The sequence below is a fragment of the Cervus elaphus genome, chromosome 12, assembly GCF_910594005.1.
Source record: "Cervus elaphus chromosome 12, mCerEla1.1, whole genome shotgun sequence".
NCBI classification, from domain to species: domain Eukaryota; kingdom Metazoa; phylum Chordata; class Mammalia; order Artiodactyla; family Cervidae; genus Cervus; species Cervus elaphus.
Genome location: NC_057826.1, coordinates 74,272,784 through 74,287,849, shown reverse-complemented (window position 1 = coordinate 74,287,849; position 15,066 = coordinate 74,272,784). Strand labels below are relative to the sequence as shown.

The 15,066-nt window shown below is 43.9% G+C and overlaps 1 protein-coding gene and 1 pseudogene across 7 annotated transcripts in view; one reads left to right on the top strand and one right to left on the bottom strand.

Annotated features, from left to right (window-relative positions):
• The window catches only part of RNASE13 (ribonuclease A family member 13 (inactive)), a 46,597-nt gene that overhangs the window by 2,063 nt on the left and 29,468 nt on the right, over positions 1 to 15,066 (top strand). The window lies entirely within an intron of this gene.
• Positions 13,938 to 14,407, bottom strand: LOC122704584 (annotated as a pseudogene).

The following is a 15,066-nucleotide window of genomic DNA, read 5'->3' as shown; positions in this document are numbered from 1 at the left end:
ACACACACACACACACACACACACACACAGAGCCCCTGCACTAGCAGCACCTGGAACTCAGAAGAGACCCCCCCAGCACACACACACACACACACACACACACACACACACACAGCCCCTGCACTAGCAGCACCTGGAGCTCAGAAGAGACCCCCCAACACACACACACACACACACACACACAGAGCCCCTGCACACACATAGAGCCCCTGCTGGGGACAGGAAAATCGGGGGATTCCTCCCACTCTCCAGGGGCTTGCCTGCCCCCCTCCTTCCCCTCCCATCTCCTCCGGCCTCGAGCCTTCGGGCTCCGACAATGGGCTCCTCTGTGCGGCCTGGGGAGGGCGGGGGCGTGGGGGAATTAGGGAGCCGAGAAGGCTTGGGGAGGGGGGTTGGACGTCGAGGCTGAATGCGCGGAGTCCCGGGATGAGGCTCCTCCTGCCGAGGCGGACGTTTTCTGAGTTCTTTCCTCGCTGCCCCTTCCCCTCTGAATACCTCATCCTCTCCCTTAGCTAGCGGAGGGAAGGCACCAGACCCCGTTCAGCAGCCCCACCTCCGGACTCCAGACCCTTCCTTCTTTGGGGGGTGGCGAAAGAGAGTCTCCTGGGGTCGCTAGAGCTCTTGGTGGCGGGGATGGTAATCTGACGCAGTAGACAAAGGGGGTAGGCTAGTTAAGAAAGTTCTAGTCTCGCCCATCCTCCACCTCGTCTGGATGGCAAATGAAGCCCTGGCTAGGGTCCCCCAGGAGGGCCAGAGGAGGCTTAGGCAAAGCAGAGAGATGCTCTGCCCCTCCTCTGAGCCGGCACCTGGAAGCTGTGCAGGGGTGGGCAGGGGCACTTCCAAAGAGTGGGCATTTGAGAAGATAGGAGAGCCAAATAGACCCCAGAGACGGACGTGAACGCAGGTACCACTGCGACTGGGGAGAGGGTGACGTTTGGAAAACATCCTGCCTGGGATGCAGCTCCGACGAAGCCAGGAGGCTGGAGCCTGAGGGCAGTCTTTGGAACAGAGGCAGGCGGAAGAGTGGGGATGGAGGGGGCGTCGCTTAGGTGATGGGCTCTTCTCTCACCTCCTCTGAACGCTAATCTCCGCCCTTTTCTCCTCTCCGCCGGGTCTGGAAAAGAGGAGAGAAAATATTCATTCTTTTGGAGGCAAGAAGATCCCTCTGCTCCATAGAGTAAAAAAAAAAAAAAAAAAAAAAAAAAAAAAATCTAGGGCAGCAAACCTCAGTGCCCGTCTTTCCAGCACAGTCAGAGGCAGGGAGCTGGCGCTCTTGTCCATCAATGGGTTATGAGCTCTCTAGACATCCAGCCTCCCCGGGCCTCCTTATAATTAGTGCTGAGAACTGGGAGAGTGAGATTTTGCTACCCCCTGGTGTCCACTCTGTAAATGAGACCCAGTGGCTGATTACAGAGGCCAGAATTTAGGAGACTTTCTTAGGGGGTTTATTACGAACCTTATTCATTTGTTTCAAACCCAGCTCACCCATTCCCAGTGTTGACAGAGTCTGAAGTTTTCATCATTAGATCTTAACATTCTTTATACTCAAACAAATTGTTTGGGGAAAAGTTGGTAGAATCCGAGTTTCCCACAAAGCTGGCTCTTTTAGTCTGTGATCTCCTGGGGGAAAAAAACAAGAGGATATTTCCTCCCCCCCATGGAAAAAAGGGAGTTATTGAAAGTGTTTGAATCTACGGGTGAGGGGTTTTGGATGCAGGCTCTGAAATCAAGTTATTCCTTTCCAGGAGTTTTAATTCATGCTAAATTAGAAAGGTTTATTTAAGTTAATAAGGAGACAGATATGCATATAGTGGTTAAATGCCACTTTCTCCAAGGATGCAGGCTCTTACCTAATACCTGTGCATCTGTGCGATAGTATGTGTGTTGATGTGAACGTTTTGGGGAGATGGTGAAGTAGAAAGATTAAAAAGGAGGAAATAGAGACTGGCAATAGACCAGACTTAGAAACTCTCTCCAGCATTCACTAAAAGTTCTCACTATATTTCACCAATTTCAGATTCTTTGGAGTGTAACAAACTTGCATTTTACAGACGAAATTCTGGCACATTTAAAATTAAAAAACAAGCTGTAAGCTATACAGTAAGTGGAGAAGCAGAATTTGAACCCCAGCAGCCTGACAACAGAGCCTTCATTCTCAACCACTGTCATAGGGTTTCATCCAAGCTGTGAAGCATGAGTCCGTATAGAAAGTGCTTTGAACACTACATCACCTTTTCTACCACCTAACCATCATGTTAGGTTAACATGTTAGGTTAGGACAGGGAAGCGTGGCGTGCTGCAGTCTATGGGGTTGCAAAGTCAGACACAACTGAGCAACTGAACTGAACTGAACCATCATGTTAAAAAGGGTTAACTTTGGGACTTCGCTGGTGGTCCAGTGGTTAAGACTCCACACTGCCAATGAAGAGGGCCTGGGTTTGATCCCTGATCAGGGAACTAGATCCCATGTGCTGCAACTAAGACCTGGTACAGACAGGTACATTTTTAAAAAAGGATATTAAAAAGTGTTAACTTTGTTTTTGTAGTAACCAGTGCTGGAAAGAATTTCTGAAAGTGATAAATATATCACTGTGGTCAGGCATTGAAACCATTTCCCCCACTAGTCTCGTTCTAGAATAAATAATAGTTAAAATAATTGCCAGGAAATTTCCAGTATGGTTCTTTTGGGAAGTACTGTTATGCAAACATGGGAGATGGTGAAAGAAACATTTGTGTCTGTAATGTTTATTACCTGGCTTGTGTGCACCAAGAGACGTAATGGCCATTCTACATAGGGTTGGGACTTTAGGCTGCTCAGGGTTCGTCCACTTGGAGACTAGAAGAGACTAGGGCTCTGCTTGAGCTGCATCCTCAAGGTAAAGGGGAATTAGTGAAGGACCACAAAGGGGAATTTGGGGGACAGGAAGGGACAGACTTGAGAAAACATATTCTTGTTACTCGTGCTTTCCAAGGAAACTGGGGGCCAAATCTTAGGTATTTCAGGATAAGAAATCTGTGTAGTATATATGTGCTGATTCTATTTTTTGTTTAATTTTCCCTTAGGTTTGGTTTTATTTTATTGGTAATATTCCTTTAAACATTTATAGTTTGTCTGCTTTGAACTAGGTGCCACCAAAGCCCACACCACCACCATCTTGCCTGTACTAATGCGTTCATTTCCATACTGGTCTACCTGCTTCCCTCTCTCCACCTAAGAGGCTGTTCTCTGCACCCTCACCAGAGTGATGTTCTAAAAAACCTGATCATTATCCAGTCATCTGTCACTGGACATCTCGGTTGCTTCCATGTCCTGGCTATGGTAAATAATGCTGCAATGAACATTGGGGCACATATGTCTTTTTAAATTGTGGTTTTCTCAGGGTATATGGATAAAGAAGCTTCCCTGGTGGCTCAGTTGGTAAAGAACCCATTTGTAAGGCAGGAGACTGCCTGCAATGCAGGAGACCTGGGTTTGATCCCTGGGTCAGGAAGATCCCCTGGAGAAGGAAATGGCAACCCACTCCAGTATTCTTGCCTGGGAAATCCTGTGGACAGAGGCAATTGGAAGGCTACCATAGGGTCACGAGAATTGGACACGACTTAGAGACTAAACTGCCACCACCATGGATCAAAGAAGTTGTGCTACAATATATAATAGAATATTACTAAGTCATAGAAGAACAAATTTGAGTCAGTTGTACTGAGGTGGATGAATCTAGAACCTGTTATACAGAGTGAAGTAAATCAGAAAGAGAAAAACACATATTGTATATTAATGCATGTGTATGGAATCTAGAAAAGTAATACTGATGAACCTGTTTGTGCAGATGAAATGGGGATGCACATGTAGAGAATGGACTTGTGGACCCAGGTGGAGAAGGACAAATTGAGAAAGTAGCCCTGACATATATGCACTATCATGTGTAAAACAGACAGTGGGAAGCTGATGTATAACACAAGGAGCCTAGCCTGGTGCTCTGTAGTGACCTAGAGAGGTGGGATGGGAGGATGGAGGGAGAGAGGCTCAAGAAGGAGGGGATATACATATATAATTATGGCTGATCTTCATTGATGTACAGCAGAAATCAACACAACATTGTAAAGCAATTATCTTTCGGTTAAAAAATAATACTCCAATCAGATCCCATCAGCCTCTTTTCATGGCCTCCCCTTTGTATCATGACTGCTTTTCTCCTCTCTCCAGCCTCATCTCTTACCACTCCACTGATGCTGGAAGCCACTAGTGGGCCTCCAGTCATGGCGGCCTTTCAGTTCTTGACACAGGCCTTGCTTATCCCTAATTTGGAATATTCCTTCTGCCTGGAGGCTTCTTTTCACAGTTCCAGGGTCTGGCTCTCATCCTTCGATCCTAACTAAAATATTGCATTCTCAAATGTCTTCCCCAAACTAAAGTGGACTAAACTGGTCTCTCATCTGTTGTCCCTCCAAATAATGTATGTTTTCTGTTTTGTTTTCCTCCCAGCATTTGTCTCTATCTGATTATTTCTTTGATTATTTCCTGTTTCTCAATAAACCCACCTCTACCACCACATATCATTTGAAATTAAGCTTCATGAAAGTCAAGGATCTTGTCTGTTTTGTCACTGCTGTATCCTAGCTAGTGTCCAAAAGATGTCACCGAACTAGGTGAAGACTGTAAAGTGAAAGTCACTCAGTTGTGTCCAACTGTTTGCAACCCCATGGACTATACAGTCTATGGAATTCTCCAGGCCAGAATACTGGAGTGGGTAGCTGTTCCCTTCTCCAGGGGATCTTCCCAACCCAGGGATTGAACCTAGGTCTCGTGCATTGCAGGCAGATTCTTTACCAGCTGAGCCACCAGGGAAATCCAAGAATACTGGAGTGGGTAGCCTAGCCCTTCTCCAACAGATCTTTCCAACCCAGGAACCGAACCAGGGTCTCCTGAATTGCAGGCAGATACTTTACCAGCTGAGCTGCCAGGGAAGCTCCGAAGACTGTAAAGAGAGCAGAAATCCCCACATAATAGGAATGGCTGTGGGAACAGGTGAGAGAGAGAAACCAGGAACAAGTGAGTAGGCCAAGGCATGGAGTCCACTGCTTAGCTTTCGTTCCTTCCTGAAGAAAAGATACGTGAATGTCTGTGTTCAATGCTGTAGTACTTACAATAGCCAAGACACAGAAACTGCCCAACTATCTGTTGATAGATGCACAAAGGAAATATGGGGTGTGTGTGTGTGTGTGTGTGTGTGAGTGTGTGAGTGTGTGTGTGTGTGTGTGTGTATGTACTTAGTTGCTCAGTTGTGTCCATCTCTTTGCAACCCCATGGACTGTAGTCTGCCAGGCTTCTTTGTCCATGGGGATTCTCCAGGCAAGAATACTGGAGTGGGTTGCCATGCCCTTCTCCAGGGGATCTTCCCAACCCAGGGATCGAACCAGGTTTCTCACAGGACAGGTGGATTCTTTACCCTCTGAGCCACCAGGAAAGGGCATTATGCTAAGTAAAATAAGTACGAGAAAGACACTATGTGATCTCACTTTTAAAAAAATCTTATAGATACAGAGTACAGATTGCTGGTTGCCTTGCAAGAGGTGGGTTGGTAGGTGGGTGAAATGGATGAGGGGGATCAAAAGATACAAACTTGCAAAATAAGTCATGAGTATGCAATGTACATTATTGGTGACATCATCTCACACACTAGTAAAGTAATGCTCAAAATTCTCCAAGCCAGGCTTCAGCAATACGTGAACTGTGAACTTCCAGATGTTCAAGCTGGTTTTAGAAAAGGCGGAGGAACCAGAGATCAAATTGCTAACATGCGCTGCATCATCAAAAAAGCAAGAGAGTTCCAGAAAAACATCTATTTCTGCTTTATTGACTATGCCAAAGCCTTCGACTGTGTGGATCACAATAAACTGTGGAAAATTCTGAAAGAGATGGAAATACCAGACCACCTGACCTGCCTCTTGAGAAACCTGTATGCAGGTCAGGAAGCAACAGTTAGAACTGGACACGGAACAACAGACTGTTTCAAATAGGAAAAGGAGTATGTCAAAGCTGTATATTGTCATCCTGCTTATTTAACTTATATGCAGAGTACATCATGAGAAATGCTGGGCTGGAGGAAGCACAAGCTGGAATCAAGATTTCTGGGAGAAATATCAATAACCTCAGATATGCAGATGACACCACCCTTATGGCAGAAAGTGAAGAGGAACTAAAAAGCCCCTTGAAAGTGAAAGAGGAGAGTGAAAAAGCTGGCTTAAAGCTCAAGATTCAGAAAACTAAGATCATGGCATCCAGTCCCACCACTTCATGGCAAATAGATGGGGAAACAGTGGAAACAGTGGCTGACTTTATTTTTTTGGGCTCCAAAATCACTGCCGATGGTGATTGCAGCCATGAAATTAAAAGACGCTTACTCCTTGGAAGGAAAGTTATGAACAACCTAGACAGCATATTAAAAAGCAGAGACATTACTTTGTCCACAAAGGTCCATCTAGTCAAGGCTATAGTTTTTTCAGTAGTTATGTATGGATGTGAGAGTTGGACTATAAAGAAAGCTGAGTGCTGAAGAATTGATGCTTTTGAACTGTAGTGTTGGAGAAGACTCTTGAGAGGTCTCTTGGACTGCAAGGAGATCCAACCAGTCCATCCTAAAAGAGATCAGTCTTGGGTGTTCATTGGAAGGACTGCTGTTGAAGCTGAAACTCCAATACTTTGGCCACCCAATGCAAAGAGCTGACTCATTGGAAAAGACCCCGATGCTGGGAGGGATTGGAGGCAGGAAGAGAAGGGGATGACAGAGGATAAGATGGCTGGATGGCATCACCGACTCGATGGACATGAGTTTGAGTAAACTCCGGGAGTTGGTGATGGACAGGGAGGTCTGGCGTGCTGCGGTTCATGGGGTTGCAGAGAGTCTGACACAACTGAGTGACTGAACTGAAGTAATATTGTAATTACTGATGACAATAATTTATAACACTGTATTACATATTTGAAAGTTGCCTAGGGAGTAGTTCTTAAAAGTTCTCATCACAAGAAAAAGATGTTTTGTAACTATGTGTGGTGACAGATGTAGACTTATTCTGGTAATCACTTTGCAGCACATACAAATATTGAACTATGGTGTCCTATACCTGAAGCTGGTATGATGTTATATTCAATTATACTTTAATTAAAAAACAGCAACACACGTGGAAAGTCTTCTGAGTCAGGCGTAGTTCACTGGGCTAGATGAATCTGAAGGAAGCACTGGTTTGGAGAGGGTTCTGGAAAGGCTCCAAATTCACTTGTGGACTTTCTTGGTGTACAAAAGCAGGTCCTCTTTTACATAGCTGTAGTCCGTTTGAAAATACAGGTTTTTTTTTTTTTTTTTTGGTTGGGGTGGTGATACATGGCATGCAGGATCTTAGTTCCCTGACAAAGGATCAAACCCATGTCCCCTGCATTGGAAGGCAGATTCTTAACCACTGGACCAGCAGGGAAGTCTCAATGTTCTCTTTTCTTCATTTATCATTCCCCACACAAATTTCTATGCATCAATATAATTTTTGTATATTTGTCTTCAATTATCATAACTTCAATTTGTCTTCAAGTTATCATAAAGTGATAACTTGATGCTTCAATTAATGCATTATAAATAGCTGCCCCATCATTTGTATGGTCATTCTCAATTTGGGGAAATTTGTATTATTTCTACCATTTCTATTTTTTTTTTTTTGCCACACAAAGACAAATATAAACAGGTTGCACAAATTTACTCCTTCTCACTGTGACTGATTTCCATTTAGCATATTTTGCCAACTGAAAATTTATTGGGTCAAACTTTAGAAGCCACTTTATAGCTCGTGTTATTGTCTGTTGAGGCAATTTTGGAGGTTAGGGGGCACGAAACACTGAAAATCTTTACAAAGTTGGGTGTGATGAGGAATTGGATTTACTCTGAATGGCTCAAAGTGATAGGGCATCAGCAAATTGCTGCAGTGACAGAGATATAGATTAGTTTCTCTATAGGAGAATTTTTAATATTTAGAGCTGCCAGAAAATGGGACAGACTCTCTCGATAGGTAGTAAATTCCCCCTCTCTGGACATTTTGAAGCATAATAAGAGAGTTTTAAAATAAATTGTTTTATAAGCTTTCCAGAGTTGTGATCTGTATATTTCCCTAGCCCCATTCCTTTGTTCTGAAGACATATTGTGTTCAATGAACATTTATTAAGACTTCAATGTGCCAGGTATATCCAGTGGCAGCTGGAGAGCTCATTGGCAAACTCCCAGCCGAGCCTCCAGGGGCAGGCAACCTGGGAATTATAGCACCATGAAATCCTATCTCCCAACCCCTCAGTCTTCAGAACTGCTAAGCCGGTGGGCACAAATTTGTCTCCAGTTCCTTGACATCTCGTTTTTTATGCTCATTTTCTCCCTCCACGTCTCTGCCTCTATTCCACCTATTCTTAAGATCTTTGTTACAAACCTTTCAATACACTATGCCATGCATCCAACAGCTCCCAAGCCATGGGACTAACACACACACATGCTGCTATACATATCGATAAAATAAATAACCAACAAGGACCTACTTAATAGCACAGGAAACTCTACTCAATACTGTGCAATAACTTATATGGGAAAAGAATCTGGAAAAGAATGAATATATGGATATGTATTACTGAATCACTCTGCTGTACATCTGAAACTAACACAAAGCCGTAAATCAACTATACTCAATAAAATTAAAAAAATAAATAAACAAACCAAAGCCCAAGCCAAATGCACCCAGTACCTAAGTGATTGATTCCAATTAATTATTACATTATATTGTTGTTGTTTTTAGTTAGTTAATTAATTAACTAATTTGGCTGCATCAGGTCTTAGTTGCAGCACATGGGCTCTCCGGTCGTGGTGCATGGGATCAGTCGTTGCAGCTTGCAGCAGGCTTAGTTACTCCATGGCATGTGGGATCTTAGTTTCCAGACTAGGGATAGGACCTGTATACCCTGCCTTGCAAGGTGAATTCTTAACCACTGGACCACCAGGGAAGTCCCAACATTATCTTGTTTTTTATTTCTACTAAAAAATATTTGTACTCCACACAAGGCATTCTGGTCCCCAGAGAATCTGTAACTGATGGAATACAGCACTCCTAATCCCACTAACATAACTTCTCCTCCTCACCATGAACACATGTGTTTACACACACACACACACACACATTTCCAGGCAAGCAGCCTGATTTATTGAAGGAAACAGTTGCTTAACAATCTGTTGTTTTTAAAAAGCCATCTTACTTGGAAATATGTTGTCTCAAAATTCCAAATTTGGCCAGGGAGGAAAAGTCCCTATTGAGGATGGAGACTTAGCTATATAGTCTCTGAGTTTTACTTTTTCTTGGAGTGTGTTTAGCTGAATTCGTCTGCCACCACCACAGCGGCCTCAGGGAAGCCCTGCTCCCCTTTCGCAGTTCCTCCAGAATGCAGAATGACCCATCTGGGGGTGGCACAACGGAGAGAACGGAGGCGCTGAGGAGAGACAATTTCGGAGTCAGTCCCTGCCAGCTCTGTGCCTTGAGCCTGGCCTCTGCTATTCCATCAGCAGAGCCATTCTCCCTTCTGAAGGCTTAGTAAAACATGGGAAGAGCAGGAAATATAATCACCCAATCTGCTCTGTACTGCGTAGATGCAAGCAGTCCAGAAAATGGACTTGTAGTATCAGTGTGAATTTTTAAAATGTCCTTTTCATGCCAGAAAAGAACATGTAGGGGGCTACTTTGGCTTTTTGAAATTTGTGTTCCCTATGTTAAAGATGCAAATCAGAAGCTCAGTTCTTAAGTTTTTATGTTCAACTTGAAAACAAGTATATTGTAATAATCACTTTAAATGATTGTACTCGATGAACTGTTTGGTACCATTTATATATGTAGTTAATGACTCCTTTAAACACTTAAAAGTATACTTTATAAGTTTAACATATTCCATGTCCTTACAAAGTAATTTGGTTACCTGAACTAACCAACCACACATTCCTGAATACCTAAAAAATTCTTAGAAATCTGACAATTTATGAATATAGTGATTAAATTCCTAAGTTTTTAAAATGTCCCCAAACTAGTTTTAAAGGGAAATTCTATACATAAAAAGGATGTGTGTGTGTATATATATATATATATATATATATATATATGGAGTTACTTTGCTGTACAGTGGAGATCAGCACATTGTAAATCAACTACTTCAGTAAAGAAAATTGAGGACTTCTCTGGTGGACCAGTGGTTAAGAATTCGCTTTCCAATGCAGAAGCCCGTGTGCCACAACTACTGAGCCTGCGCTCTCTGGAGCTCACACACCTAGAGGAGCCTTCACACTGGAACAAAGATCCTGCACGCCACAACTAAAGACCCAATGTAACCAAATAAATAAATAAATATAAATATTGTTTTTTTAACTTGAAGAAAAAAATAAAGGAAAATTCTATTTCAAACCACACATCTAAACTAATTACACATTTAAAATAGCAAGACCAATTTGTTACTGTAACAGGCTAAATTCTCTTAAGCACGGTAAATACCTAAAATACAAAATACACAGGAAGTCTTTAATACAAACACAGTAATGCCATGTACTTGATTTGCGTAACTATTTCTATTCTTACCATTTTCTGGATAGTAAAGCAAACTTACCCACCTGGAAATAATTATGTCATCCTAAATATCTGGGGAGTGCCTTTCCGAGTTGACTTTTTGGAAATCCGTTCTCAGAGAATATAACCAACAGAGATTTGGTCCCAAGGCTTTTGAGTGGCTCTTCTCAGGCCCCCAACTGCCCCCAATAGGCCCTGTATTCTGTGTCATTAGTCTCTGAATGGGCCAGGTTCATGATCCATGGCCCCTGGATTCAAGTTACACTCCATCTAATTCTTCAGCCTACACACGGAAGTCAGACACTCCTACCCAAGCTGCTACATTACTTGTTTGGATATCATTAGTCTATTTAAGGATCCATTCTATTCTGTGTTCCTTCCACACTCTTGCCAACTTCTGGAACCACAACTCTTACATATATTCAGTGGTTTGATTTCTCCTGGCGTTGCCTGACTCTAATTACAGACCTAATGTTATGTCAGAGACATGTTATCAGGAATATTAGCATTTAACAGAGAACAGAGAACCTAACCTGTAGGTTAGGGTGAATGAAACCCTGGGGGAAGTGGGAGAGAAATGTTACAGAATCCACTTGATTCATTATACTCTTCTATTGCTGCTTTTTTTTTTTTCTTACCTTTTTGGCCCCACCCCTCGGCGTGTAGGGTTCCACCACCCGGGATTGAACCTGTACCTCCTGCATTGGGAGGTGGAGTCATAACCACTGGACCACCGGGGAAGTCCCTATTCCGTTATTGTTCGATAGAGTTCTAAAGGTGTTATTTTTTCTTCCCTCTGTAGCTAGAAAATAAATCCTTGATTGCAACCACTTAGGTGTATTTGCTTAGCTTCAAATCACAGCCGCCTCCAAAATCATAATGTCTGTTGGACCCATGTTAGGAACTTAGTGGTATCTGGAAAAAAGAAAATCCAAGAACTTGTGCGCCCTCTTAAGGTAATACCTGGGATTACCTGGGTGGTCTCAGGTGGCGCTAGTGGTAAAGAACCAAGTTGCCAAGCAGGAGATGTAAGAGAGAGATGTGGGTTTGATCCCTAGGTGGGGAAGATATTCTGGAGAAGGAAATGGCAACGCACGCCAGTATTCTTGCCTGGGGAATCCCATGGACAGAGGAACCTGGAGGGCTATAGTCCATTGGGGTTGCAAAGAGTCAGACACGACTGAAACAAGTTAGTATGCAAGCATGGGATAGATGGGGAGTTACTGGTGATGCCAGCAAATGGAAAAAGAATGCGTAGACATAGGTGTCTCTTAGATTAAGACTTTGAATGACTGGCTCTGATGTTTCCCCTCACCAAGACTGAGAGATGGCAGGAGGAGGGGCAAGTTTGGCAGCCAGGCAGATCTGAGCCCAGTTCTGAGTCTTTTTTTTAATGATGTCTGCAAGATGCTGAGATGAGTATATGTGCCTGGAACTTGGAGACAGGGCTGGAGAGATGCTTTTGGGAGCAGATAAGGGGCAGTTGAAGCTATGGGACTGTATCAAGTCACTCAAGAGAGTTCAGTGTGAGAGGAAAAGAGAGCTAAGAATAGGAGCCTGAGAAACACCATCATTTAAGGTGCAGACAGAGGAAGCGAAGCCTGCCCACAACACCCGGGCAAAGACAGAGGAGTAGAAGGATGTTGTTTTCCTCTCATTTCCAGTATATCTTCCTTGGTCAGAAGCACTGGGTGGGTACAATAGTGGTAGTGATGGGCAGAGTGTGATGTGGGAAGGCTGTCTGGGTGCTGTGGGGAAAGCTATATTTGGGTAGGATAGTGTGGGTGTGGTAGGTGGCAAGGAGCTCTGCTTTAGATCTCTTTCTAGGTAGCAGGGAAGGGGGCTGGGAGTCAGAATTTTTGGATTTTCTGCGTTTCTTGCCACTTCATGTTTCTCCAGTCATGCTTTCCTTATTATGAGCTCTAGTCGGTGTAGAAAAGTCTCTTTCTAAATATGGAAAGGGAGTGGTATGGGCGAGGCAGAATCAGAAGAGGGAAGGATGGTGTCGCCTTACTGTTGAGTGTGTGTTGGTGCTGTGTACACACGTGCACATGTGTGAGTACGTGCCCATGTATATGTATATATGTACGGGCGTGTATGTCTTATGCTGGTGTTTAATTTATACGTGTATGTATATAGTGTTTTCCTCTGTGTATCTATCATAAGTATAGAAATTGAAAGGCAGCATTGAGAAACTTTTATCCCAATCTGATACACCAGTTTTATGTTCACTGAATTTGATTATAAAAAAATTTGACCTTGTGTTATCTATATCTGTATATTCGATTTCATTTTTCCAGTAATTCATTTTATTGTATTTTATGAAAGTGCTGATCTGTGGCAGATTTTGCATACAAAACTGATCCTTCACCGCAGTTAGTTGGAGAAGCGCTAATTAGAACCAGATCAAGATTTTTAGAAGGTCCTGGTTCTGAAATTTCCAAGGGAGGGAAGTTCACTTCAAAAATCCGAGATTCCTGCTCTGGGTCATAACAGTGAGGCATGAGGTCAGGTCTTGAGCATAAACAAGGGGTCCCACCTTAGGTCTGACTGCCATCCTGGGGCTCAACCTGCCCTTCCTTGCCTTCCTCTCCTTCATGTGACGTGGGACCACCAGGCAGTTTTTAAGGGGGCGGAAGGCAGAGCCCCTCAGACTGACTGCTCCTTCCAACCTGAGCCTGCTCAGGGTGCTGCCATCTCTTCTGCCTGCAGGGTACATGATGCTGAAGCTTCACAGAGCTAAAGAGGGGTTTCCAAACCTCCATGCTTCCCCTGGACAGTAACGCACACACTCGATCAGGAAAAGAAGGGTTTTTCATTGTAGCAAAGTCAGACACATTCCTTTGCCCAGTACAGTGAACAGAGCACAGACTCTCCTGGCCTCCTTCCTTGAATGATCTCCCCTGGGGTTCCCTCTGAATGGTCCAACCACAGCTCTACCAAGGTCCTGACTTTACTTTGCACTTGTAATTTTGTGTTCTTCTTTAAGATGGTCTCTAAAATCACATGTGCCATAAGCCCCACAAAACCTGGATCCACCCATGCCAAGAGCCTTAGTGCCTGAAGAGCCACAGGGCATCCACACTCAGAAAACAATGTAAGCAGCAGTGAAGGGTTAAGGAGAATCACCTCTCTTCCCTCATCATTTGGAGCATCCACAAAACCCTGTAAGGAATTAAGAGTGTGTGAAGTTGTCTGCGTGGGAGAGAAGTGGTATTTGCAAAAAGGGTGAGGATTAGTGAAGAACTCAAGGGAGAGAAGGCAGCCGCAGTGTCGGGAGTCTGCAGAGCTTGGGGTGAGGGGAACACTTGGCCTTAGACAACGTTATCCAAAAGCATAGGACCAGCTGGTACCCCAGGTCATCCTTCTGTTGTGGAAGGTCACAGGCTACGATGAAGAATGCGTCCAGTTGCTTTTCCTTGTACCGGCAGTCTGGACATCTTCCTGAGACGAGCTCACACGTAGTCAGGGTTATAGGCTTTTGGCTCTGGTGGCAGTTTTTATGACCATTCTTGCAGGCTATGTTGGGGGTCTGACAAGTGGTGACCACGCAGTAGATGGATTCATGCAGGAAGGTGTTGAGGTCTTTAAAGTGTTTGGAGAACTTGTTGATTTTGGGTATCGCAGTGTTGCATCCTTGAGGTCTGGGCTGCACATGCTGAGTTTCAAACCACTGAGCTGGGGTCATGTTCCCGGGCCTGGCACTGACTGGGTCCTCGGCCACCCACAGCCTCAGCAGCAGGAGCAGAAGCAGAGGGCAGAATCCTGCTCTGGCTGGTGCCATTGCTCCCAGGGGGCACAGGGGGCACAGAAGTGGGGGGTGGGTGACTAGGTCACCATGGGGTGCCCTGCTAGCCCTAGTAAAAATTTCATACTGTAAGTCAATTATTGCAGGGCTCCTACAGCCTCAGATATTTAAAAACACTATTGGCATTTAATTGTTTGGTTCCAGCAGATACATTTTATTTTATTGATACATTTTATGCCCCCTAATAAATACGTACACAGTTTTTCCTTCATAAGAGTTTTATGAGGTATGAACTCTTTCTTTCTTTCTTTTTTTTTTTTTTTTCAATAGGCAAGCAAACCAAAGCTCAGAAAAGTTAGGGAAATTGCCCATCATCACACAGCTCGGGAGTGTCACAGGCTTTGAATCGATGCTTCTCAGCTTCCAAAGCCCCTATTCTTTCCACATTCCCATGTTTCTGGTTTGAAACTCTGAGAAGTCAGACCACAAAAGGAAACCAGTCTTGGAAGAAAGTAGGCCAAGGGTCCATACGGTGCTCTTCCAGGCTAGCTCAGACATTCCTGAAAATCAATATTAAGGTTGTGGTGTCAGGCTAATTCCTCTTTGCTCTGTGGTCCAGTTTCTCACTGAAGCTAGAAAAACAATCACTCTCAGTGTCCCAGCCAGCCAAGCAGGATTCTGTGAATTGGGTTCTT